Genomic DNA, 24862 nt, shown 5'->3' with positions numbered 1-24862 from the left:
GGACAGAAGGGCTTAAACCAACAGGAATGGATTCTCTCCCAGTCCTGGAGGCGAGAAGTCTGAAATCACGTGTCGACGGGGCACGCTCCCTCTATCTGGGGAAGAATCCTTCCTCTTCCCAGTTGCCGCTGGCTGAGAGCAATCCTAGGCCTTCCTGGGCCTCCATCACTTCAGTCTCTGCCTCTGTCGTCCCAGATATTGTCCCCGTGTGTCTCTGTATTCCAACGGCCCTCTTCTCATGAGGCCACCTTACTTTTATTGGACAAAAGCCCACCTTAATCCGGTAGGACCTCATTTTAACTGACTTACGATCTGCAAAGATCCTGTTTCCAAACAAGGTCACATTCCAGAGATTACGACTTGAACATACTTTTTAGGGACACAGTTCAACCCCAAACAGGGCACATGGCAGCCCACACGAATAAATCCTCTTCTCTGAGCGCTCACACCTGTGGCCCCAGCACTGAGCACGCCCCCCATAGCTGCAAGGGGCTGAGCTGACTTACCCGGCTGGCTACAGAGCAGCAGGATGGCAGGGGTCCCTTTGCGTCCTCCCGCTCACCCTTGGGCCATGGACTTTATTATCTATGCCCCAGACCAAATAAATCAGGCTATCTCCTGGGTGAGGCAGGACGTTCAAATACATGGAATCTCTCCAGGTGATTCAAGGGAGCAGCCCGGATTAAGAACTAGAGTCCTGGGGCACAAACTGAAGCACCCATGCCAGACAGGTGGGAGGCCATATGCCACCAATGGCTGACACTCCTTGCCATGTGTTTCCTGGGCTTTCCCGACTCTTCTCCGGACAGTCCTGATTCATCCAGACTTATCTGAGGCCTCACTCTACTTTCCCTGCTCCCCACCACCACCCCCAGCCTGTGACATTCATGAGGAATATTCCTTCATGTCGGTCGTGATCACCACTGACTCACAGTGCCGAGTTTGGGGGCCGGCACTCAGCAGGCGCTCAATACAAGTTTGTCAGCTGAATGAGTGAGCGAATGAACGGACGGAGGTACCGTGATGGGCATTCTGGAAGAAGACAAAGCTACATCAGGAGGGTAAGTGGAATCTCGCCATCGACCCAAGAGCTCATAATCCAGAAGGTGGGACAGACTCACCCAACTCCCCACCCCACCACTCAAGTGACAATGCATTAAGTCTACCTGATGTGTGGGGCAGAAAGGAGAGTGACAAGTGACCGGGGTAATCAAAGAAGACAAGACGGTGTCTGGACTGGGCTTTGGAGGGTCTGGATAAAAGGGGATGGGGCAAAGGCCGTGAGAGCTATGGGGGCCGCCAAGAGGGAGGAGCAGCTGGAGCACAGGCTTCAACAGTGAGCAGCCGGATGTGACCCCTACAGAGTGAGCCAGGAGGCCTGAGAGCCTTGCCAACCAGGTGAAGACGTGCCACCCTGCTCCCCAGGTGAAGCCATCCCGTTGGCACTAGGGAGTCACTGTGGATTCTCAGTACTTACTAAATCACTGTGGCCACTGAGGCAATGAGAGCTACCAACTTCTCCAAGCCCTGCTTGACTCCCGGCCACATACCCAGGCAATGTTACCTAAGTCAAATGAGCAGAAGTGTCTAGGCATGTACATCGTTCTCTTCCATTCCCAAGCTAACATACCACCAGGAACCACCCCCACTCCCCACCCCCCCACCCCCCACCCAGCATACCCTTGTGGAACCTCCAGGGAGTCCAGTTAGCACTGGTACTTTGGTGATCCCCGGGCCAATCTCATAGCGAATATATAAGAGGCAACAAACTCCAAGTCATAAGGTGGCCATCTAGAGGATTCCAGACAGGCTTAAAATAATTTAAAAAATACTAAAATGTAAATATAAAATTTAAAGTCCTCATAGAGAAACATAACATGTAGGGCCCAGTTTGAGGAACATGATCGTTCTATGTGATATAGAAAAGCATCTACAATAGGCTTCCAAGAAAATAGTCCCTATCCCCCACTGCACTCCCCCCAGAGCTCACGACTCTCACAAAGGCTTCCAACCAGGTCCACCCAAACCCAGTGACCACAATTAGTGGAAGGGGCAATCTGTCTTTGAGCACCCTTGATTTTCAGGATGCCGATCTCTATCTTTGGGGCTGAAACTGATGAGACAGGTAAGCGTGTTTGGAGCAGGAATGTTCAAAAAGCAGATTCGTGAATTACTGTGAAGGGCCGAGGGCCTCAATTCCCAGTAACGAGATGTAATCTGTTAGCAAAAAGGGAAGATTCTCAGATACTTGTGAAAGACACAACTGAGACAGGACTGGTGGGGCTTCTGTCAAGAGGAAGCACATGGAGGGCCGGGGGGTGGGGGGGAGGACCGTGCAGGGTCCTCAGCCCCAAAGCACAGAGTGATGAGCAACAGAAGGGGAGCACAGCCTTTGGACAGGTCACCTCCTTGTGCCTTGCAGACCACCTAAAGGATTTCTGAAAATGTTAACCGAAAAGCAAAAACCAAGCTGAAAGAAGGGACAAGAAAATATACCCCAAAGGCAGGCTCACGTCATAAAGAACATGAAGTATGAGCTCTGCCTTTCAAGGCAGTCCAAAAAGCCGGGTAAACGAGGGGAGGCAATTATTCTTATCTGATCAAAGGAGAGATGCCAGTTCTTCAGGAGGGACAAGCCTTCTCCTGATGCTAAGTTGTAAGAGGAATTCCTCAAATTCGACAGATCAAGGCTCCTTCAGTGTTTTTTTTCACATTAACATTTATCAGCAGGGCCGTGCAGGTCAGCTAAGATGGCGGGGCCACACCACGCCCAGGAACAAGGCCCCAAATGCGGGGGAGGGACAGCCCACACATCACTTTCTGGTTGAGCCAAAGGAAAACAGAGCTTTGGGTGACTTCCCATCTCCCCTGTGAACAGGGGTCTTCTTGACAAAAGGCGAGAAGGCAGGGCACCCTGTCTATGCCAAGAGAGAACATTCTCGGCTGTTTGCAGAGGAACATTTGGGGTTGGAGACTCGTCTCAGGCCAACCTCCTGTTCTCTGTGAACAGGCTCGAGTGCGAATTTCGGGGTACATTCCATCTCCAAAATGCTGGGGGAAGAATTACCCTGAGATTCAGTCCATCCACCTCTGGGGGCTGTCTCCACTGCACACCCCTCCCCTCCTTGAGCACGGGCCGCCCGATACCATACAGCAGCACTCAGGGGACAGGATGTGGCCGTGGGCAAGAGCTAAATGTGAAAGGCCTGTTTGCAGAGCAGCGAGGAACTGACCAATAAGGAGCCCAGTCCCTGAAGCAGATCACAGAAGGCCAGAGGCCACACTAGAATGTAACCTCCAGTAAATCACTGTTAATTGCCAGGGAGAGCGGAATGAAGGCTCTGCTTGAACTTGCAAGTTTATTTCAGGTTATTCCAAAGCCTTCCCGGCGTCTTGGCAAAGAGGCAGAGAGGGGCAGAGGGGGTGGAAAAAAAGTCTGTTCTGCGCCTTTCTCGAACTGTGGGATAATGTTTTGCAACATCCATGGCAGCCACTGAGGGCTATGGGAATGCACACACGCTTCATCCAAACGGCGAGTTAACTCCATCTTGCCACCGTTGCAGGCGGGCACAAGCAGGGCCCGTGGGATCGTGAACTACAGGGACGTGTTAGCGCGCTCCGTGTGCAGACAGCAGCGACAAGAAGTGTGAGTCACCAGGAGCGAGATTCCGCACATGGCCGCTGCGAGTCGTGGCGTGGGAGATAAGACGACCCGGAGGCTACACCTGCCCCCGGGGAGGACAGCTCAGCAGCCGATGCCAGCCTTTCCCGCCCGGCCCAGGTGGAACAGGGACAAAATCCTATCTTTCATGAAACCGATTACGGCGGGCAACCACGTGTTCCTTGTAAGGGCGGTTTCCTTGGCTGGGTGTGAAAAAAGATCACTCTGATTTTTAACAACTTCTTAGGAAAAATTTTCAGTGAAATGTATGAAGAACTTTCCACGGAAAATTTCAAACGTACAAAAGTAGAGAATAGTAAACGAAGCCCTCTCCGCCATGAACCCACCGCTGATCATCACTGGAGAAACACGTTTTGCCCTATTTCAGCTCTGCCTCCTTTTTCTGTGGAGGTACTGACCACAGATCCATTTAAAAATACAGTAAGTCTGAATACTGCAATACTCATCAATACCTCAGTGTGTCTACCTGATAAACCCTTCGTACATTAATTTAAAACCAATGACCGTACCCAACAAGATTAACATCCCAAACCATATTCTCTGGCTCTTTCGGGCACCTCCTGCCCAGATGCAGGAGGAGGTGAAGGACGGTCCTCTTTGGCTGCCCCCAAGCAGGGTGACCCTGGGCAAGCTGATCCACCTCCCTGACCCTTAGCCTCCTCACCACTAATAGAAAATCAGAGGGGTCAGTTTCTCCAGTTAGCTAGGATACTGCCCATAAGTCACTCTAAGGCTCTCTTTTGAAGAGTGTCCTATGGATGTGCTGGTAGGTCAATTTCAACCCACACCCCAGGGTGCGGAGCCCATGTTTCAAGTAATCGGATTCTACACCACGGGCTGCTGGTGAGTTGAAAGACTCCAAGCAGAAGTCCACACCCCAGACGCCACTACTGCAAGGCTTCAGATAGGTTTGTGGATGCTAATGCGATTTCACTGCTGAAATGAGCGGTGTTGAGGATAAACCGAGCGGCTGGATATCTGCTTCCAGCACCTGCACCACGGCATGAACGAGATGTGAGAATCTAGGTAAACCCAGCAGCCTCTCATTCAGAGTCACAGCCTGAGCCTGGGAGAAAATACATCACAGTGCTCACTGCCTTTCCAGAAGATTCTGTTGCCCTGCCCGCTATGGTAGCTAAACACCGCCACTGGCATTGTCCTGCACCTGCCGTCAGTGAGGTCAGGACACCGGAACGCCAGAGAGCCGTGGAATCTTCATCAGGCCCAGGGAACACACTGTGAGACTGTTCCTGTATCTGCTTGCTCACAGATGTCTGGGGTGCAGCTGAATTCAGTCAGAGACTTGCTTTCACTTTAGCATTTAAAGGGGGGGTTGGGGAGAAGGTTGTGGGGAAAAGCCCTGTGGCCACTTCTAAATCGCACCATTGGAAGCCGCCACGTTTGCAAGAGTGTCCTTGGTGTGGCTATCTTCCCACTTCTAGACTTCTAGTTGCATTATTTCCCTCCATCTGGAATTCCCTTTTTGTCCCCACCCCCTCTTCTCTATAAATCCTTTCCATCTGTGAAAGCCCGGTTCAAGTCCTGCTTCCTCCGAACAGCCTTCTCTAGCCATCGGGACTTAGGTGGCAGCAGGGGGATACTGAGCTAATCTTTATTCCCAGGACCATGAAATAGATTTTGGAATATATTTGGAATATCCAGGAGTACTGGGAGTGGTCCCGTGACAGACTAGTGTCTGCTGGGCCTCCCACAGGGCCCCAGGGACAGGACATTCTAAGTACTCGGCCACTAGCCACTGGCTGTTTCTCTCATCTCTCCCCATTTGTTACTGGGCAGAGCTGCTAAAATAATGCTGAAAACGTTTGTCAGTCTGGGTGTCAACACACTCAGTTCTCAAAGAAGAAAGCCAGGTGGGCTTGCGCTAAGGAAGAGAAGGGGAGGAAAAGGGCAAGGATTTGGCCACCATCTTGGAAAGAAGCGATTCAGCTGAATGGGGAACAGGCGGATCACGGGATAAAAGGGCTTCTGGTGTGGGTAGTTATAAATGCTGATTCTGAAGAAAGACCAGCAGGGCAAGACCCTTCATCAATCTGGGAAAAACAAACAAAAAAAGATGATTTACCAAGGTCAGTATTTGGGCCACGGAAAATTCCCTGTGTTTACTTCATTTTTTTTTTTTTTAATAGCACAAGAGCAAGGGAAGATGATTTTTTGTGGAAAAAGAAGAGACCATTTTATAGCTCATAAACCTAGTGAATTAAATAGGATTCCAGCATAAGAGTAATATTGATGAGTTCTCGTGTATTTTATCAGGGGGAAAAGGATAAAATGGAATGCCTCCCCCCACGAGAACCACTACATTAACTTCTCCCCCAGCAAGTCACATCCTGTAGAGACAGTAACAACAAAGGTTTCTTGCCTTTAATTTGGATGAAACAGCAAAATTTTTGACTAACTTGTTCCAAATTGAAGTTTCTTCTTGGGCTTAAGGAGAGATGCTATAAGAATCTAAGAGCTGTTTTAAAGAGAATCGCAGGACAGCTGGAGAGTTTAACCCCCAGAATGTCCACTGGTCTTCTCCATCAGTCCCTGGACAGTCACATGGGCAGGCTCCAGAGCCTTCTGGTGAGCCCCTCCTCCCAGCCCAGAAGCCTTGGGCGCCATTTTTCATTCCAATGGGTTCCCAGATTTTCCCTCTGTAAACACCAAGCCCAGCCCTAGGCGGACTTGCCATTGTTCGTCCCAGAATTTATGGCTCAGATAAGGGAAGCTGCACAGGGCTGGGTGGGGTGGGAGGGGCAGGGGTGCCACAAGTGAAATAACCCAGTATTTTCTTTTGCTTTATTCTCCATATCTCAATGTCCAGAGCGGGCTGAGGGCGACCAGCTCCGGAAGCTTTCGTGATGCCAAATACCTTCTCAATGACTACTTTTGTGCATTTTCTATTTTTATTAAACTTCTACTCGGAAAATGGCCTGCATGCACATGGTAAATATATACCAATGTGTGGACATATGTATCAATCAATCAAACAGCACCAACAGGCAATGAAAAGTTTCCCTCCCATCTCAGAACCCCCAGCGTTAGCCTCCTCCTCCCTGGCCGCCAGTGTCAATGGACTGTGTAACCTTCCAGGAATTTCCTACGCATAATATTCTACATAAAAATGTAGAGAGAAATGCAGATAAATCTCTTATACAAGTAAGCTCACACTACATACAGAATTCTGAGCCTTGTTATTGTCACGTGGCCCTTGGAGATACACTCTGGGCAACATGCAGATGCGCCACATTCTTTTTAACAGCTGCACGGTATTCTACCGAATGGGTGCAATGTATGTTTAAAATGTTCATAAAATGTGACATAGTCATTATTCTGCAGAACTGCATTGCGGGAAAGACATAATGCCTTTTCATTAACTCTCCCTCCCCCACCTTTTAAACTTTCCAATGCTAGCTCTTCAAAGTTCCCTCCGCCCCAATGGCCGCCCCGATATGACGACACCGGGCCACTCAGTAGGGGGTCCACAGAGACATCAGAAACTGGAAAGGTCAAGGCCAAGCCCCAGAGCTCTGCCTCCACTCCCCAGGTCTCCCTCTTGGAAGTCTCCAGGCCTCGGTCACCATGGTTATCTGCCAACGGGCCCCATGCCCACCCCCTACGGCCACGCAGGAAGATTGTCTGGCCCCTTCCCTGCTGGGAAAATCAACGAGGCCTGGGTGCACAACAGAGACGCCGTCCGGGACGCAAGACCACACCTGCCTGGCACTGTAGAAGATTCGAAAGGTAGGAACCCCTGCCCTCGTGGTACTCCCACGTCACATCAAAGAGTAACACAACACTGTCTCCTCGAGGAAAGCCATCGCACACAAATGCCACATGCCCGATCCCCTCTTGCTGGCCTCTCTGTTGCCTCCGCATTCCAGGCCCGCGAGGACATTCTGCTGGTTATTTCCTAGACCTTACCATGCCCTCCCCTGAATCTCCTAGGCAACATGACCCTACACAGCCCAGCTAAAGTTACAGATTTGAAACGGCTGCACATTATCACTGGATTTTTCTGAAACTTGGTCATTCAAGCAGAAAGGGGAAAAAGTGTTTCTGGAAACTTTCTCCATGAGACCATAGCACAGCTGGCTAACCCTCTGGCACAAACAGCCACGCCGGAGGCAAACAGGACCGGCCGCAGGACAGGGGGCTCATTTGGGGAGCCGCAGATGTGCACGCTTCCGTCGAGGGTCTTCTCAGCTACCCAGCTGAGCGAGAGAATATCCTAGTGCGTCTCGGAAGACCCTCTGCGATGCTCCCCTTCCCCAGCCCTGGCCTCAATATAAAGGCAGATGCTGGAAGTCTTGGCTTTGGGGAGGCCATTCTCACTGGCTTGGGAGCAGCAGGGTTTGCTCCAGATTTATTCCCAGATTTGTCTTTAGCTGCTCAGCATTTACACAGGAGCTGCCAGAGTCCTGAACTCACCCCCTCACTGGATGATTCTAGAAGAAAAAAAAAAAAAAATCATGCAGCTGTTTCAGCTTCTCTATCCTTGGAAAGATCTTCCAAATAGGAGTTGGAAGGGGCCCAGGGCTGACGTTGCATCCTGAAGAAACTCTTTCCTAGACAGATTTTAAAGAACTAGGTCTGGGGGATGGGCAGTTGAGGAGGGGGTGTGCAGGGGCAAGGCTGGGGGGAGGCGGGTGGATTGAAATCCCTCGGACCCAAGGTGTGGCAGAGGGGAACGGGAGCATGCCTCATGGCTGAGGTGAGAAGGCAGTTTGTCACGAGACCAGACATGACTTTGTCTAGTGTTATTTCAGGTTCCCTAGCGTCTCTGAGCTGACCTAGTCGTGTCAGGCATTACTGGGGGCTGCTGCCTCAGCCTCCAGAACAGGAGTCAGCAAACTGAACCTCTGGCCCAATTCAGCCCACCACCTGCATGGTTCGTGAGCTAAGAACGACGTTTACATTTTTTAGTGGTTGAAAGAAAACCCTAAGAATAACATTTCATGACATGTGAAAATTATATGAAATTTAAATTTCAGTGTCCGCAAATAAAGTTTTATTGGAACGCAGCCATGCCCACTTGCTTACACACCATCTATGGCTGCGTATACACCACAATGGCACGGTGGAGTCATTGCCACACAGACCCTAAAATATTTACTAACTGCTCTTTACAGAAGTTTTCTGACCCCTATTCTAGAGCAGACCAACAGGCAAAAGTGAGGATAGAATGTAGCTCGTACAATAACGAGAGAAAACACAGCCACCAATTTTCTATTGACAGAATATAATAATCCAGTGCAATATTTTATAATAAAAATCAATGCGAATGAACATTTTTTTAAGAGGGGAATAACATGAATAACATCTTGCTTAAAGTTAGTGCTCCCCGTCATCCAATTATTTGCAAATGTTCATCTGTAAAGACCGTTCTTAGCTTGAAAGCCACTGGCCCGTACAAAAAGAGAGGGGACGTCAATTTTCTGATTTCAAATTTCAGTCCCATAAGAGTTTAATTGGGGATAAATATAAAAATTTTACATTGGAATGGGACAGCAAACTATTACACGGCCACCTGTATGGCTCCTCCCCACACCCCTAAAAAAGTCATCCCCTTCAAGGACTCTCACACACTAAACTGTCTGAGAGATGGTGAGATCTTCCAGAGGAAGGATCGTGTTTGTTCGTTGCCGTGTAAGCCTCTGACTTGTGAAATAAACCATCTTATAAAGGGCATCAACTGTGAACCCGGCCTTGTGCTGAGAACTGGTGGAGCGGGGTAGGGAGGGGGAGTGCGAGGCAAAGCCCTGCGAAAGGTCATCTACACTTAAAGGACTTGCAGCTTAGAGAAGAGAAAGAAGAAACAACAGAATCGAATACTGACGTTGCTGCCTCCGTAGCCTCTGACTAGCATCTGAAGAGTCTTCACTGGATCCCGTAAATGCGAATTTCTTTTAATGCAGGGTAGACACTCTTCAGTTTCTCTTACTCAGAACTGAAGAGCCTCTACAATCATCGCTCCTCTTGGAGGAGGATTATAGCAAATTGCCTAACTCAAAAACCGCAAGGAAGGGCATTTGAAACAATCACACGGGCTAAAACAACACTGCACATCCAGACCCGATAACGCAGTTGCTGAGCTCCTCAAATCCAGAACTGTCAACACTCAATTAAAAACACACAATAACTTCAATCCTATCCAAGGGATAGAAATACTGAGGACTTAAGAATAGAGAAGCATGGGAAGAATAAAAGACCACCCAGAAGGAATCAGCCAGAGACTGAGAAACCAGTGGAGCTTTCAGGCCTCCCCAGAAGTCACCACCCACGGAGACAGGAGCCAGGGGCAATGGGAAGGAGATGGTGGAGAGACCCCAGGGGACTGGGCTTGGCACATCCTTCACCTGCTTCCCCAACACAGGGAAGGCAAAGGGCCGCGTCATACTTTGTTGTCTCAAATCCAATTGAAAACCTGGTGTTTCGAATATCGCCAGGGGGCCTTACACAAGTCAAGGTCATAATACACGGAGAAAACATGTCCTTTGGCCTGCGGTTTACTAATTCGCACTTACCCTCCTCCATCCTATCCCCAGATTTTCCAAGTCAAAAAACACCTCTGAACAACCAAGCTTGAAATGCTGGGAACTTCGTCTTCACCAGCACATTAGTTTAGCAGGTGGACTATTTTTACCAGGTTATCTGAAAAACCTAGCAGAGATACTCCTTTTTGAAGATTCTTCAAAAAGGTCCCTCTCAAGGCAAGGATCAAATGGGGCACAAGGCACGATTTGATTATACTGGGTGAAGTCCAACCAAGGACAATGACATGCTTTTCAGAAAGAAGCCATCACTATGCCCATCAAGGCGTGGTGGATGGGAAAGACACAAGCATCTACGGACTGTCTGCTCTATCAGACCCTGTAACATACACCACAGATATCAAGAGAATACGACTTCTGTCTACATCAGTGGTGAATGCTGTCTCTAGAACCAACGCGTTGGCAAAGTAACAGTTAATGGGTAGAATGGTTACTGGTTTTCCCCAGTGTGACGGTGGAATTATTCAATAATTATTGGGTTCCCATACTCTCCTAGATACAAAAATGAATAAGATGCATTTCTGCCCTCAAAATGGCTTAATTTCAATTCTGCAAGATAGCAATGAACCAAGGACTGGGAAAGCACAGAGAAAGGAGTACCCATCAGCCTAAGAGGCTTACAGGAATGGCTGGATGGAATAAAAAAAAATCTGGGACACATGGTAAAATCAGAGCCCTTTCCAGGGGAAGCTGAGAAGCTTTCTAGAAATAAATATTAAAAGTGCTGCCACTGTCTTCATTATATCCCTAGAGCCCAGATTTAGGATGTAAATGAATGCCTTCTAATACAGTGGACTACAGTTTCTACAGAGAAACAGTCTCTCTCCACAAAGCAATGTTGTCTCGCTCTTCCTCCAAATGTACCCTCTTCCAGATTGTCAGAGAATCTCTCCTTTTAAGATGATGCCTGAAATTAAATGAGCCCCCAAAGACCAAAGCTAGGGCCTGGAAGAGGAGAAGTAATGGCCCCACTTTCCAGCTTCCCTAGACCCTACAATTCAAGAAGTCCCCAAAAAGGACACATGGAGGAAGAAGTTTGGTCTGTAGGCCTACAGGGATGTTCTGGCCACCATGGAAGACCAAGAACACATCACCAGTCATCATTAAGGTGTCTGGGCCAAGGAGCCCCAGACGCACCGACCGTGAAGATGACCTGACGCTGGCATGTCCTAGGCCAAGACACACACCAGATGTTGGTGTGCTATGGCGTTGTCCGCAAAACCAGGATCTTCAAAACCTGTCACACTGACCCAGACTGAATATCCTATTTTTCCACAATAAAAAGTAAATAACAATCACCCACCTACCCAGTGGAATAGTTAAAATTTTCCCAAGAGTTTCCCATAAAACAAATGTCTTTGGGGGATGACAGAGAGAAGGAGGAAGAGATTGACATGTTCTCCTTTAGTGGAAGTTTTGAAACATCGAGGCCACTTTGCATTTTTATTGCCATTTCTAGGCCAAATCCTTTTTAGACTTCTTGTTCCTCATGGGTTTACCCCACATTCCTACAAGCCAACACTTCCAAGGGCAGTTACATCGTGCTCTCTTAATCCCATAACCCCCAAACCCCAAGTGTTTGATGAAGTCTGAGGAAGTGAAAGTTAAGTAGGTCTCTTCCTTGAGTAAATCGGTTCCCTCGCCTTACAAGTCCCTGGAGGGTGGAAATCAGCCAAGGTCAGGAGAGTGAGTCTGCCTGGGAAGAGACGATGATTTCATTGGTTGAGACTTTATGAGGCTTTGTATGTTTTATGTGGCAAATACTTTTGCTGTCCTTTTGCAACGGGGGAAAACAAAACAAAACAAAACAAAACTCAACTCCGTCCCTGGCAGGGATCTTGAGTCACACAATCTGGGAAGAGAATGTATCCAAAGTCTAGCCCCACTTCCCCACTGTCTGGGCTCTCAATGGCGAGTCAGTGCTGCGGGCTGACCAAAGTTATGATTACGAGGCTTCCATTCCAAAGTGCGGGGCTCTCCTCCGAGGGCTCACTGATCTGGGTCATTCTACTGTGAGGGAGCAGACATTGGCTGCCGGGGAGACACTAGGTAGAATTTTCCACCACATTGCCTTGGACTGTCTCTCCACTGACAGGCACCCAAAAGCACCTGACCCAGAACTTTTTGAAAGCCAACCCTGTCTTTTTTCTTTCTCAGGGTTGTCTGTCTCAAAGACTTGGTCTCCTCATATCTACAATGGGGATGAAAAACTCTACTTACCCGCAAAGAATTATACAGTTAAATAAGATAATTCATGTAATGTGTTTGTTAGAGGGTATGGCAATGAGAACTAACTCTTATTTACCACAAGCTTCTGGATGGCAGGAACAACGTTGGAATTGATTCATGCAATCCCTAACTCTGCACTACATAGAGATAAGAGTATAATAAATGCTTGTGATGCATGGGTTTTTAAAACATTAAGAGGCAACATGTCACAAAACTACAAAAATTAAAGCAGTGTGGCAATGTTCTATGAATGGACAAATAGATCAATGGAAAAGACTAGAGTATACAGAATAGGACCTAGTATATATAGTGATTTATGATAAAGACATCAAGAAGGAAAGACTGAAAAACACTGTTGTTACAATGGACTAGCCATCTGGAGAAATACACATTTAACCCCTAGTCATACTTTATGAAGAACTTCAGACTGTTCAAAAACTTAAAACATGAAAAATAAGATCACAAAAGCACTAGATGAAAACATAGCAGGTGGGAATGTAAAATGATGCAGTTGCTTTGGAAAACAGTCTGGCAGGCCTTCAAAAGATTAAACATCAAGTTACCACACGACCCAGAAATTCTATCCCTAAGTATATACCCAAGAGAAACAAAAACCTATGTCCACACAAAAATGTGTATACCAATGATTACAGTGGCATTACTCCTAATAGCCAGGCAGCAGAAACAACACTAATGTCCATCAACAGACGGCTGGATAGACAAGGTGTGTTACATCCATACCTATGCATACAATGAGATATTATTTGGCCATAAAAAGGAACGAAGTACCGATACCATATGACAACTTAGAACCTTAAGAACATTATGCTAAGTGAAAGAAGCCAATCACAAGAGTCTCCATATTATGTGATCCCATTCACAGGAAAGTCCAGAAGACAGAAATCTAGAGAGACAGAAAGTAGATTAGTGTTTGCTTGCGGCTGGGGGGAGGGGAGGTGCAAGCAGAGAATGAAGGGTAACAGAAATGGTACCAGGTTTCTTTTTGAGGTGTTGAAAAGTTCTAAAATTAACTGTGGTGATAGTTGCACATATCTGTGAATATACTAAAAACCACTGAATTGTCCACGTTAAATGGTGACTTGTATAGTATGTGAAGGGTCTCTCAATAAAGCTATTTTTCAGAAAAAGGAGAAAGATTTTTTGAAGTGTAATTTTAGAGAGAGCCTTTCTTAGTATTAAAAAAAAAAAACACAACCCTAGAGCCATAAAAGGAGATAAATTTGACCACACACATACAAAAATTCTACTTTGGAAAAGTAAACATAAAAGCAATTCAAAAGACAAGAAACTGGCGGGGAGGGGGGACAGTGGTGGTGGGGGTTTGCAACTCATATCCAAAGGGTTAATTTCCTTAATGTATAAAAAGCCCAACAACCCAAGAGAAAAATAGATAAGGTGCACGACCAGAGCATGTACACACACACACACACACGGCTTTTAAACATACGAAAAGATACTCAACTTCACGTATAGTAAAAAAGAGAAACCTTGCAGAAGTACCTTTGCTCATTCTAATAGTCAAAGATGACAAAGTAATAACATGCTGTGCTGATGAAGGTGGAGGGAAACAGATCCTCTGACACTTTGCTAATAAGGGTGAAAAGGACACACAACTTCTAGGAGGACATTCTGGCAACATCTAAGCAAACTATAAATGCACGTGCCCCTGCAACCCAGTGATGCTACGTCCAGAGATTTTATGCTGCAGAAATCCTGGGTGTGTCGGAAATGAGCTCGGTGCAAGGAAACCCGCGGTGGCACCGTTTGCTACAGCAAAGGACAGACAGAAACGTGATGCTCAACACTTATGCCATCTCCACAGACAGGAAGTACTGAGCAGGACAGAAAATGCAGCGGACCTATCAGGAATGAGCTCCAAGAAACATCCTGAACTTAAAGAAGGTTACTGGGGAGGGGGTTCCACCTGGGGGGAGGGGGAAACGATCACACGGGTCTGCTTATATAGGGACTCATTTTGAAGGCTACTTGATAAACTGGGACTTTATTTTTGGCTTTTGCTTTTTAAAACTTTATACCCCTAGGGCTGGAAAGGAGGAAAGGGAAGGAACAGAAGGGAGGAGAGAGGAAGAAGGAAGGGAAGGAACAGAAGGAAGGGAGGGAAGGACAGGAGAGAGGCAGGAAAAGGACAGAATGATTGCAGAGGAAGAAAAATATTTGGATGAATACACCCTTGACAGAGATTATCATCGAGGGTGGAATTGTAGGGATTTTCACATTCCAGGTTGTAAATTCCTGCCGCAGATGCAGATTTTGTAACAAGCAGGTATGGCTTTTGCCATAAAAAATACATGTAAAATTGCTACACTGAACTCCTTCCAGAGAGAAATAGCAACATGTCGCTGTTGTCTGCGCTGTTCTAAATGATGAAAAGTACCTCCACTGGAAAAACACAAATAACAAGGACAGAGAAAAACAGAGTTTGCCCAGTCGAGCCATGCCAGCTTGGAAGTTTGACCTTTTACTTTGTCCGAGGAAGTCAACAGAGACACAACCAGAGAGGGAGAGCGGACGCAGGAGTGAGTGGGAGGGGGTCTCGCGGGTGTCCAGCCTGAGGCGGGGGGGGGGGGGGGGGGGGCACAGAGACACACGCTCCCAGCTGCAGCCTCGCGCTCTACCTGCCTTCCCAGCTCCTCTTCTTTTCGCCACCATTCCCCCTCCTGGTTATGGGGAGAAGGAGGCAAATGGATTGAGGCCAGGAGTTAGGGTTCAGGCCCCTGCTCGGCCCCTCATCTCCCTTAGCCCAGTACTCTTACCTCTTCAACCACAGCTTTATAACTTTATACGACAACATGCTCTGCCCGGGAAGCATGAGCCCCTCCCAACCCCGGGATCCTAGAATGACTGCAGGGGGTTTTGCAAACGTATCCAGAAGAAGGGCCACCATGCCATCGGTCAACTTCTAGAAGATGGTATTTGAAAGGTGGCGTCATTCACTCTGCTTATTCGAGGCCTGTCCCCAGCACCCATGAATCCCATCCCTTTCTCTGCTTCTTGCTGCCTTCAGCCCAGCTCCACGGCTGTGAGAGGCCTTCCTTGCGGAATCAATGGCATCTTGTCTATGGTCTTGACCCAGCTCCAAGTGATGAACCAACTTCACTGGGAGCGTCTGCTGAGAGCTCTCTGAGAAGGGCCATTGTTCCCCCTGCACTTGTCCAAAGCCTCCATTTAGGGACGGCTGTGACTGTGGAAGCAGGACATTCATCACTGGGAACATTTGCCAGCAAATGAGAGACAGCTGTTGGGCACGAATGGCGTGTGGCTGAACGTTGCCTGCAGTGAGATTTATTTTCCAAGTGCGAACACCCTAACTTATCTTTTCTTCCAAGAAACAGGGAAACCGCTCACCTTCCCCCTGCCACGTCAGGGTCCACCCTCACCCCTCTCATCACACGGTGCGCAAGGCAACACGGGAGCAACACAGCCAAGGCGTGCTGTGCACTGGGTAGGCACCCACCTCCGGGCCCCCAGGGAGAAGTGCCCACATGGCTAGGGACCACAGCTCGCCTCTCTCCACCCTACGCGTGCTCACGACAGTGCTGGGTAGAGACTCCGTAGACACTTGGGAAAGCTTAAGGCTTGGTTGAAAGAGGCCAAGGGGAAGCTGGACAGAAACTCCTAGGAACTGGCATAAACTGAATGCCCACCTGAGTGCCAACATCCCGCTCTGTGCCTCAGGAGTTTTCCAACTAGCGGCGGGGACGAGACAGAAGCAGGAGAGACAGAGACCCACGTGTGTCCGCCCTGGGAAGTGCTGACTGGGTCCGCCATGGGGTATGAACAGCTGGGGCCAGATGTGATCAATGAAAGCTGGCTTCCAGGATGAGGGGGCGGTGGATGGAGGCGGGGGTGACGGGGAAGGGCGGAGGGAAAGAGGACCCGTTCCCTGTCATAAGGAACAGCATGACAAAGCCCTGGCTGGGCCAGCAGGGAACGCACGACGGGCAGAGCACCTGGAACCCCAGCACGCAGAAAAGCTCCCTTTCAGGGAAGTCTCTTGTATCCGGCTCGGACTCTCCTCGACACAGCCGAGCAGCAGCTGCGAGCCACGTCAGGGAGTCCTCCTCCGCACCCCAAAGGCGCACACCAAGATGGCTGGACTGCCGCCCGTAGACTCACACCCCACTGAACTTCAGATCAAACATGGCTTCATGTCTAGGATGGAGATCATGTCTAGCTCGATCGGGCTAGGCCAGGCAGCAGAATGTGCTCTAGAGTCCAGTGGAGCTGGGTTTGGATCCCACCGCATTGGCCGTGAACTTGTGCTTGGGCCGCCTCTGGCCTTGGTGTCTGGCTTCAATTTCCTCCATCCACAGAATAAGGATAATAATATTTACTGCTGGATGCCTGCCTCCCCGCCCCCACGCCCAGTCCTGATTCTGCAGGCCTGGAAGAAGATGAAAGTGTCTGATGGAAAAGCTTTGGGAAGACTTTTATTAACATTCTCAGCCCAGTCTAGCTCAGGGGAACAAGTCCCTGCATTCCAGGGGACTTCTCCCCCAGGAAGCAATGCCAAGAATGTCACTGAAAGATTCTAAGAGGCTTTTCCAATCAGGACCCTCCCAGGTATTCGGCCACCCCCGGGAGGCTCCAGGTGCCTGGTGAACGGTGAGAGCCGGTTCGGCAAGTTCTCACCACCATCCCTCCAGAGTCCCCAGGGATTAAGCGAGATGCGGAGGATAAATGCCCAAGGAGGGATGCTGCCGCCCAGCCCGGGCACACAGTCACCGTCAGATGCGGGCAGCAAGGCTGGCCCTTGGCTCAGAGTCTGGAAACCCACCTTCTGGGAGAAACAACTTCCTACTCAGTAGCTGTGTGACAGTGACATCCAAAGGCTCAAGCCCTCAGTCACCCCATGAAGAAAAGGGCTGTCATGTGCTTCTGACACAACTCAATGGGACATCTGTACAGGTAAAAAAACAGAACATGCATTGAAATAAAAAGTAAAAGGTAGTAATCATTCTTGAATCTTGATGACCCACTTAATATGAAGCAGACAGTGGGTGTGGAGCAGGGAAGAGGAAGGAGGTCAGGGTTGATGTGGGGGGAGGGCTCTCCCCCAAACAGAATTAGTGCAGGAAGTCAGGAGAGGGAAGACACGTATGTCCCAAGCAGCCCAGCCCTCTTCAGGCACCAGCTGCCAGGAGACTGGGGCTTCCTTGGGCCCAGGGGGACCCCAGAGCCAGGCTGGGAGTAGCAGCTTGGGATGAGTCAGCAAAAGACACCTAGCAGCAACATGTCTCTGAGCAGATGTTCTCGTGGGGCTGCCACTGGTATCCAGGCCATGTGGGCACTAGTCCTGGGACGCAGACAGCTGACCATCCTCCACATCTTGGGGCGGGCACCCTGGCATGGAAGGATCCACTGCCTGCAGGAGTGAAATGAACTTGACCAGCCTGCCCGAATCTCTTCCCGAGACTTCACTTCAGCCAACTGTGATCCTGCACCTAATTGCTCATTTCATCAGCCAAACTCAAACACGGTTCCACCCAACCCTGGGTTCCCATGACCGACAGAGCCTGCCTTCTGGCTGTGAAGACCCCCGGGTTGAAAACTGGAATAGCAATGACTTGGAAAGCACTGTGGACTTCCCTTCATCTGCGATGCAATTCCCAAACCAACACTGAAATAATCACCTTTTATACATGTTCAGTGCTTTCCAGCTTTCAAAACACTCGTATGCATAGCTTTCCGTTGATCCTTCCAATAAGCAGGGCACATGAGTAGAGCAGTGACTATTCTAGACGGGGATGGCTGGGGAGACAGAGGACTCATGAGGCACTGTGTTCTCATACTGATGGGCTCAGAAACAGGAAACAGCCCTTCACGAATCCCCTTCCCCTCCCCACGAAGCCTTAACGGCAGTATTATCAGAAGCAAGGGTTTTAGGCATCAGAAATAAACATGGCGGATCCATGGAAAAGTCAATGTCTTGTTTCACCACCACCTACCAGCAATCACTTGTACTGGGTCTGTGTGGGGGGCACCTACTGAGAAGTAAAAGATTTCACTCAATCCTTACAAACCTCCCAGGAAATGGGTAATGAGCCCCTTTCAGATGAAGAAACAGACACTCAGAAAGAGTAAGTCATGGCCCAAGGTCACAGGAATCCCAGCTGGATATGAACCAGTTCTACACAAACACTGCAATTTTCAACCTGATATTCCCTACAGTCTGAACAGTGAGGGAGTGAAGTACTGACCGCCTCTTGAAGAAGCAATTCAGAGACACGCGGTGGTTCAGAAGTCCTTCCCTGGCTTTGCCTGGTGGGAGAGATGATGGTCCCACATCATTCAGGGATCTCAGGCCATTGTCCTACATCTGCCACCCATGAGCTGTGGGTCTGCGGGCTTACTCCATGCCCAATCCCAACCTCAGAACCGCCTTCAGTAAAGTGTGGAAAACTGCAATAGGTCTGTACCACCTCAACCTCTTCAGAAAAGTATGAAGGAGACTCTTCTTCTAGGATGCACCTGGGTTCTTCTTGTGGACAAAAGACTGTTTAGAATCCAAAGGAGTCCACATGGTGATAACCTACCCAACTGGAAGACACAATGGCCACCTGGCCTGGTGCTTGGGAAGCGAAATGTCCTTGCGTGTCAAGTGCTCTGAGAATAAGACCCAAGCTCCTGGGCATAGCCCAGCCCTCCCCTCTGCTGACCAAGCTCTGCCCCGACCCCCACACCCCTACACCCACACCATTCTAGCACCTTTGCCCTTGCTGGTCCCTGGACCTGAAACTCCCAACCCTGGTTCTCCACTCAGCAGGCTCCTCCTCTCCATTAAGGTCTCAACTCCAATGTCATCTCCCCAGACAAACTCTTCCTGAGCACCTGGCTAATATGGGGAGCGCTCCCCCTCTCCCCTGGAATTACTCTCATGACATTCTCTGTTTTTCATGTTACTTACAACTATCTGAAATTATCCTTTTTTAGAACTGTATTTGCTGGGACGCCTGGATGGCTCAGTCAGTTAAGCATCTGCCTTCGGTTCAGGTCATGATCCCGGGGTCCTGGGATCGAGTCCTGCATCGGGCTCCTTGCTCAGCAGGGAGACTGCTTCTCCCTCTGCCTGTGGCTCCCCCTGCTTGTGCTCGCTCTCTCTCTCTCTGGCAAATAAAGATATAAAATCTTTAAAAAAAGAAAAAAGGGGGAGGAGAAGGAGAAGAACAGAACAACAACAACAACAACTGTATTTGCTCACTTGTGGTCTGCTTTCCTCCGCTAGAGTGGAAACTCCATTAGGACAGAAGCCGTGTTAATAGTGCCCCAGCTTGATCTCAACACCGAGACAATACCTGATACACACTGAAGCTCAAGAAAATACCTATTGCGTGAACACTCGGAAATTCTCCCATGCCAAGGGGCTATTCAAGGATGTGAGCCAGCTCATTGCAAAATTACAAATCCTTTGAACTGAAAAGGACCCTGGGGGTGATGCTTGAACTTCACAGAAATGAAGATCTTTATTGTTCCATCACTCTAGTGTCAACATTCCAGTGGACCCAGAAATTGGGAACGCAGGTCCAGGGATGTGGGGCAGAAAAGGAAAGTCGTCAGCAAACGGACAGGTGGGATAAAGAACAGGCAGAAGAAAGAGGTCCCTAAATGACTCCAGTGCATGAGAAAGGGCAGTGGGGAAATTGTCAAACCAGCAGAACCATCCTTGGGTTTTCTTTCCGGTTTTCTGCAAACCTTCAGTTCTTGGCTTTACCAATGGTTGGATTTGCGGCCCACCCGCTGAGCCACCCAGGGCGGGTGGGGGGGGGGGGGAGTTTGCTCTTCTGCCCACGCTAAGACCTAGGGCAGCTGCAGGTCCCACTTCCAGGCCCAGAGCTTCCCAGAGCACACAACTGGGCAAAGCAAAAGCTGGTGGTGCTCTCCCTGGTCCAAATGGCTTTTTACCACCCAAACCCTTAAATCTCAAAAAGACAAAAACCCCCACAGAACTGTTCTCTCAAGTAGAAACAGAAGGAACAATGTCAGGGGCCAACTGTGTCCAGATCAAACAGACCCGGGGTGGGGGAGGCAGTTGATTTGTTTGCACCTATTTGCGGTGAATATTCCCATCTTCTGGGTGGAGAGGAGCAAGAGTGGACGGCTGCACCGAGTCTAGTAACTTCATTTCCCATCAGGTTCTGGAAAAACCCAATTCCAAAGCATTCTATTTAATCTGGATAAAACTTTGGCCCTAAGCTCTTGGCCATGATCTACAGTGTGGACCCCAAGATGACTCAGGTGCTCAGAGTAGCTGAAGACAACTGAAACATACTCCAGTCCTGGAAGCCAGCTCTACCACTCACGCTTATCCAGCGGTGACTTATGAGCATCCCCCTCTCTCATGACAATGGCGGGTTGCTAATCACTGGCAAAAGGGAAGCTCTGGAGTCAAGTGTAAGGGTGGTCTGTTAAAACAGCCTCAGGGACAAAGGGTCTTGAACAGCCCAGCAATGAATAAGGAAAATGACCTCCCCGTGGACTCCTCCCCATGGGGTGGGTATGGGGGAGAGACAGTCCTGTCCCCTCTTTCCACAGCACACAGCTTGAGTTTCTGGGCTGCCCTTTCCATGCCACATTCTCCTTCAAGTCAGATCTGTGGGCTTCTGGTATCGACAACACACCGTAAGCAAACTCTTACAAATCCCCTTTCGTCCCCATATCCCAGTCCTCGCTCCGCAAGATGAGCTTTCTAATAGGTACCTTTTTGTGTGCATGTGTTTCTGCTTCATGCGTACCGCTGCAGGAATTTTTAATGGCTGTGCTATTGTCAGATGTCCTATTCTGCTTCTTAACCTTTCACTCAGCACTAGGCCTTCAAGATCTGTCTATGGCACTGGGGGGACAGCTCGTCCACTGCTTCTACTGTTGCGTAATTCACTCGGATGGGCGTCCACCATCATTGTTCACCTGTCCCCTCTTCCCAGAGACACCGAGGCTGCCTCCCATTCTCGATCACCACAAAGAATGCTGCAAAGATCATCTTCGGACCCCTCCTGTGTGGCACCGTGCAGAAATTTCCACGTGTTCTGAGGATATTAGGTAACCTGCAGCCTCTCTCTCTCCCATCAGTCTTCCGGGTGGCCATTTTGGTTGGTGTGTCCCTGCTGACGAAAGGAACCCCGCACTTCTTAGATGCTCGTTAGCTCTGTGGAGTCTCCTTGACCTGTACTCTCCCGTTCATAACCCTTCACTCATCTTTATTTCTATTGCGATTTCTGCCTTGTTCTGGCTGATCTGCAGGAATTCCTTGCCTGTTCTAAATGTCGATCCTTGGAGGGTTCTGGATACCGTAAAGCTCTCTCTCCTTTTTGTCAGCTGCATTAACTTTGTCCAGGATGTCCACTAGTGAGCAGAAGCCCTTAACGTCCACAAAATCAAACTCTCAGAAAACTTGAGGCTGGCAACCATTTCTCAATCCCACAATGCCAGTTTCTTGTTGGACACTCATAATACACTACCCATGGGGTTACGTGCTGTGGACACAAAGAGGAATAATGGCTTTGACCCTTACAGAGTTTACAGCCTCCTGGGAATATAGACTTTCCATCAACTCTAACGTGGACGCAATGACAACGGCTATGGAGGGGTTGTGCTAGGTGCAGTGAGGGGTTAAAAGCTTCAGGGGGTCCAGGCTGAGTCAGCCTTGATAAGCTTGGCAGGCAGCCCCAAGGAGAGGACATCCAGGCCAATCGAACGGCACATGCACAAGCCCAGTTTGCAAAACCACAAGGAATCCAGTATGGCCGGGACATACAGCAAAGTGAGGAATGGCCACAGAGGCTAGAATAAACAGGAAACAGCCACGCACAGAAGGAGCTCAGATTTTTCTCCAGGGCAATACAGAGGATAGATAGCATCTATCTCCCCCCCCCCCCGCCCGGTTACTGGCAAGGTGCCTTAGACACCACACGCACCCAGAGAAGAGGACCTGGTTCAGGGGCCTTAAGAAATCTGGGCTCAGGGGCGCCTGCGTAGCGCAGTTGTTAAGCGTCTGCCTTCGGCTCAGGGCGTTATCCTGGCCTTCCGGGATTGAGTCCCACATCAGGCTCCTCGGCTGGGAGCCTGCTTCTTCCTCTCCCTCTCCCCTGCTGTGTTCCCTCTCTCACTGGCTGTCTCTCTGTCACATAAATAAAATCTTTAAAAAAAAAAAAAGATTACTTAAAAAAAAAAAGAAAGAAATCTGGGCTCACTGTAGCTACAGTGGCAATGCACTGAAATCTCAGAGAAACCCAGAGACAGAATATTCTAGAAAGAAAAGGGTTTGTGAGCATCTGAGTTAAACTACCAAGGCAGATTTGAGACATCCACCAGACAGGTCTGGGTTGTCCTGAAAGACACGAGGCCTTCCCTTCCTGGCCTCAGTTAGAATCTGTTCCTGCTGCCGCTCTCTGCCTTGATGAAAGTTCTCAGCCACAAACTTCCCCAACTGCCAAGTGTGCTTGTGCCGGAAATGTACCGAATAAAGTCATTAGTGACACAGCGGAATCTTACCCAGGACCCCACCAGGATCTCTGCCAGCCAGCTGTTTCCTCTTGAATCTAAACCATTTTCACACTCGATGATGGTAAATGTTTTAAGGGGAAAAAAAGCCATTTGTAGAGAATATTTTGTTACAAGCTATGTGACTGCCCTTATTTTTTCCAGCCAGGGAAGGAATCTATACGCACGAACACACGGCAGCCAAGTATGAAAGCACAGAGAAGGGCTGTGCGAGGTGCAGTGAGGGGTTAGAGGCTTCAGGGGGCTCAAGGTGTCAAGGCTGAGTGAGCCTTGACAAATAAGCTTGGAGCCTGGAAGTCACTCCACCCCAAAAGAACAGTCTCTTGGCACTCTTACTTTCTCTCTCCCAGCTGCCTCAGCCTCCCCAGGGCAGAAAAATAAATCTTGTTGTTAGACAGCAATCTTACCCTTGGAGGGCATTAATAGCTTTAGGAAATTTCAAGAAAATGGGGCTGATTGTCACTTGACACCTCTCTCCCCTGACACGAGTGTACACACATACACACACGTCCCACTCACGTCTGATGTTTGCGAAGAGAAGGCACTTATCAGCTTCTTCCCCCATCACCACGGCCCTACCAGCTACATAGGTTTAGGGCTGCAAGAATGCCAGGAGGGGAGGAAGCCAGACCCCCGGATCAGGGTCCCCTACATCCCTCCAACCACCAAAGGCGCTTTGGAACACAGTCCCTGAGCCCACTGTTGCTCTGAGAGGACTCCCAACTCTGTCGCTGCAGACAGGGAGATCATCAAGTGCCCAAAGCCATCTCCACACTCTAGAGGCCCCCCCTGCTTAGGATGAGAGGCCCCCCCGCCTGTCAGCTGCCATGGGGGCCTCAGGAGTCCGGCCGAGCTGGAGAACCAAGGCTGACAGTGACCTGAGCGCACACTCCCGCCCTGATTCTCACACACACACAGTGTGGGAGGCTGGTGAGCTCTTAGTCAACAATTTCCGTGGGCCTCCCTGCAAACCTGGGCGCACCGCGGCCCTCCCTTTGGGGTCATAGAAGCCAAAACCCACACACTGAGAGATGCACCAGGGAACTGGAGTCCCGAAGCCTCTTTAGGTCTGAGCAGAGAGCTGGAGGCTGAGCACATGGAGGGGAGTCGCACTTCCGAAGGATCTGATCTCCAAAGCAGCAGACTAACCTCTCCCTCTGAGAACAAAATGGCCTTCCCCACTCTCGAGGGAACCAGTGCGTGGCGAGCCAGCAGCGACACCTGGATCCCATAACCCTCGGAGGTTTGCTCCCAGCCCGAACTGTTTACGATGACACACACCAAACCAACAGCAGATGGGCGGGAGATGGACGCCTGCCCACTGAGAAGCCAGGAGGTCAATGGGAAAAAATTATTTTAGTCAGTGTTAAGCCTTCATGTTTGGAACTTTTACCCAAACTGTGGCAATGTTCTCATGCTCCCCTGTGTGGATGCCAGGCCCTCCTCTGATGCTCACTGCCAGGGAGCTTGGGGGGGGGGAGGGCCCTCCCCTCGGAGGTTAGCAGGTCCCAGGGCTGTTTAAGGACCCACATAGGGATGCTAAGAATGCTCTTTCCTGGGAATCCAAGTCACTGTGATACTAACCTGCACTGGGCCAGGTGGGATGGCCAGCAAGGGCCCAGGGTGAGCAAAGGTCGTGGACCACGAGACTTGGAGAAGGCGGCCTTCTTTGCATCAGGCCATATGGAACAACACTTTCTAGGGCCTGAGGAAACACCAGGGGCTGTGCTGAACAGAGCTTCACTCTGGCCGCCTCTGCCAGGAGGGAATGAGATGCTCTTTGGCGGAGAGCAAGCCCCACTTTCCCCACCCCAGCTCTGAGGTCATCAGCTCCCCCTGGGGAAGCCTAGGATTC

The 24862-nt window shown here is 49.5% G+C and overlaps 1 protein-coding gene across 7 annotated transcripts in view; it reads right to left on the bottom strand.

Annotated features, from left to right (window-relative positions):
• The window catches only part of AFAP1L2 (actin filament associated protein 1 like 2), a 95402-nt gene that overhangs the window by 59548 nt on the left and 10992 nt on the right, over positions 1-24862 (bottom strand). The window contains exon 1 of one of the 7 annotated variants that reach the window (XM_045803200.2): positions 17288-19156. The exons of the other annotated variants lie outside the window; for them this stretch is intronic. The gene's annotated coding sequence lies outside the window, so the exon portion shown is untranslated. Of the gene's footprint in view, positions 1-17287; positions 19157-24862 lie in introns of those variants that run through there. 7 annotated transcript variants of the gene reach the window in all.

The sequence above is a fragment of the Ursus americanus genome, chromosome 6 (genome assembly GCF_024610735.1).
Source record: "Ursus americanus isolate L20-20 chromosome 6, mUrsAme1.1.p, whole genome shotgun sequence".
Classification (NCBI taxonomy): domain Eukaryota; kingdom Metazoa; phylum Chordata; class Mammalia; order Carnivora; family Ursidae; genus Ursus; species Ursus americanus.
The sequence above is the reverse complement of the archived record's forward strand: the minus strand, read 5'-3'. Positions and strand labels throughout refer to the sequence as shown.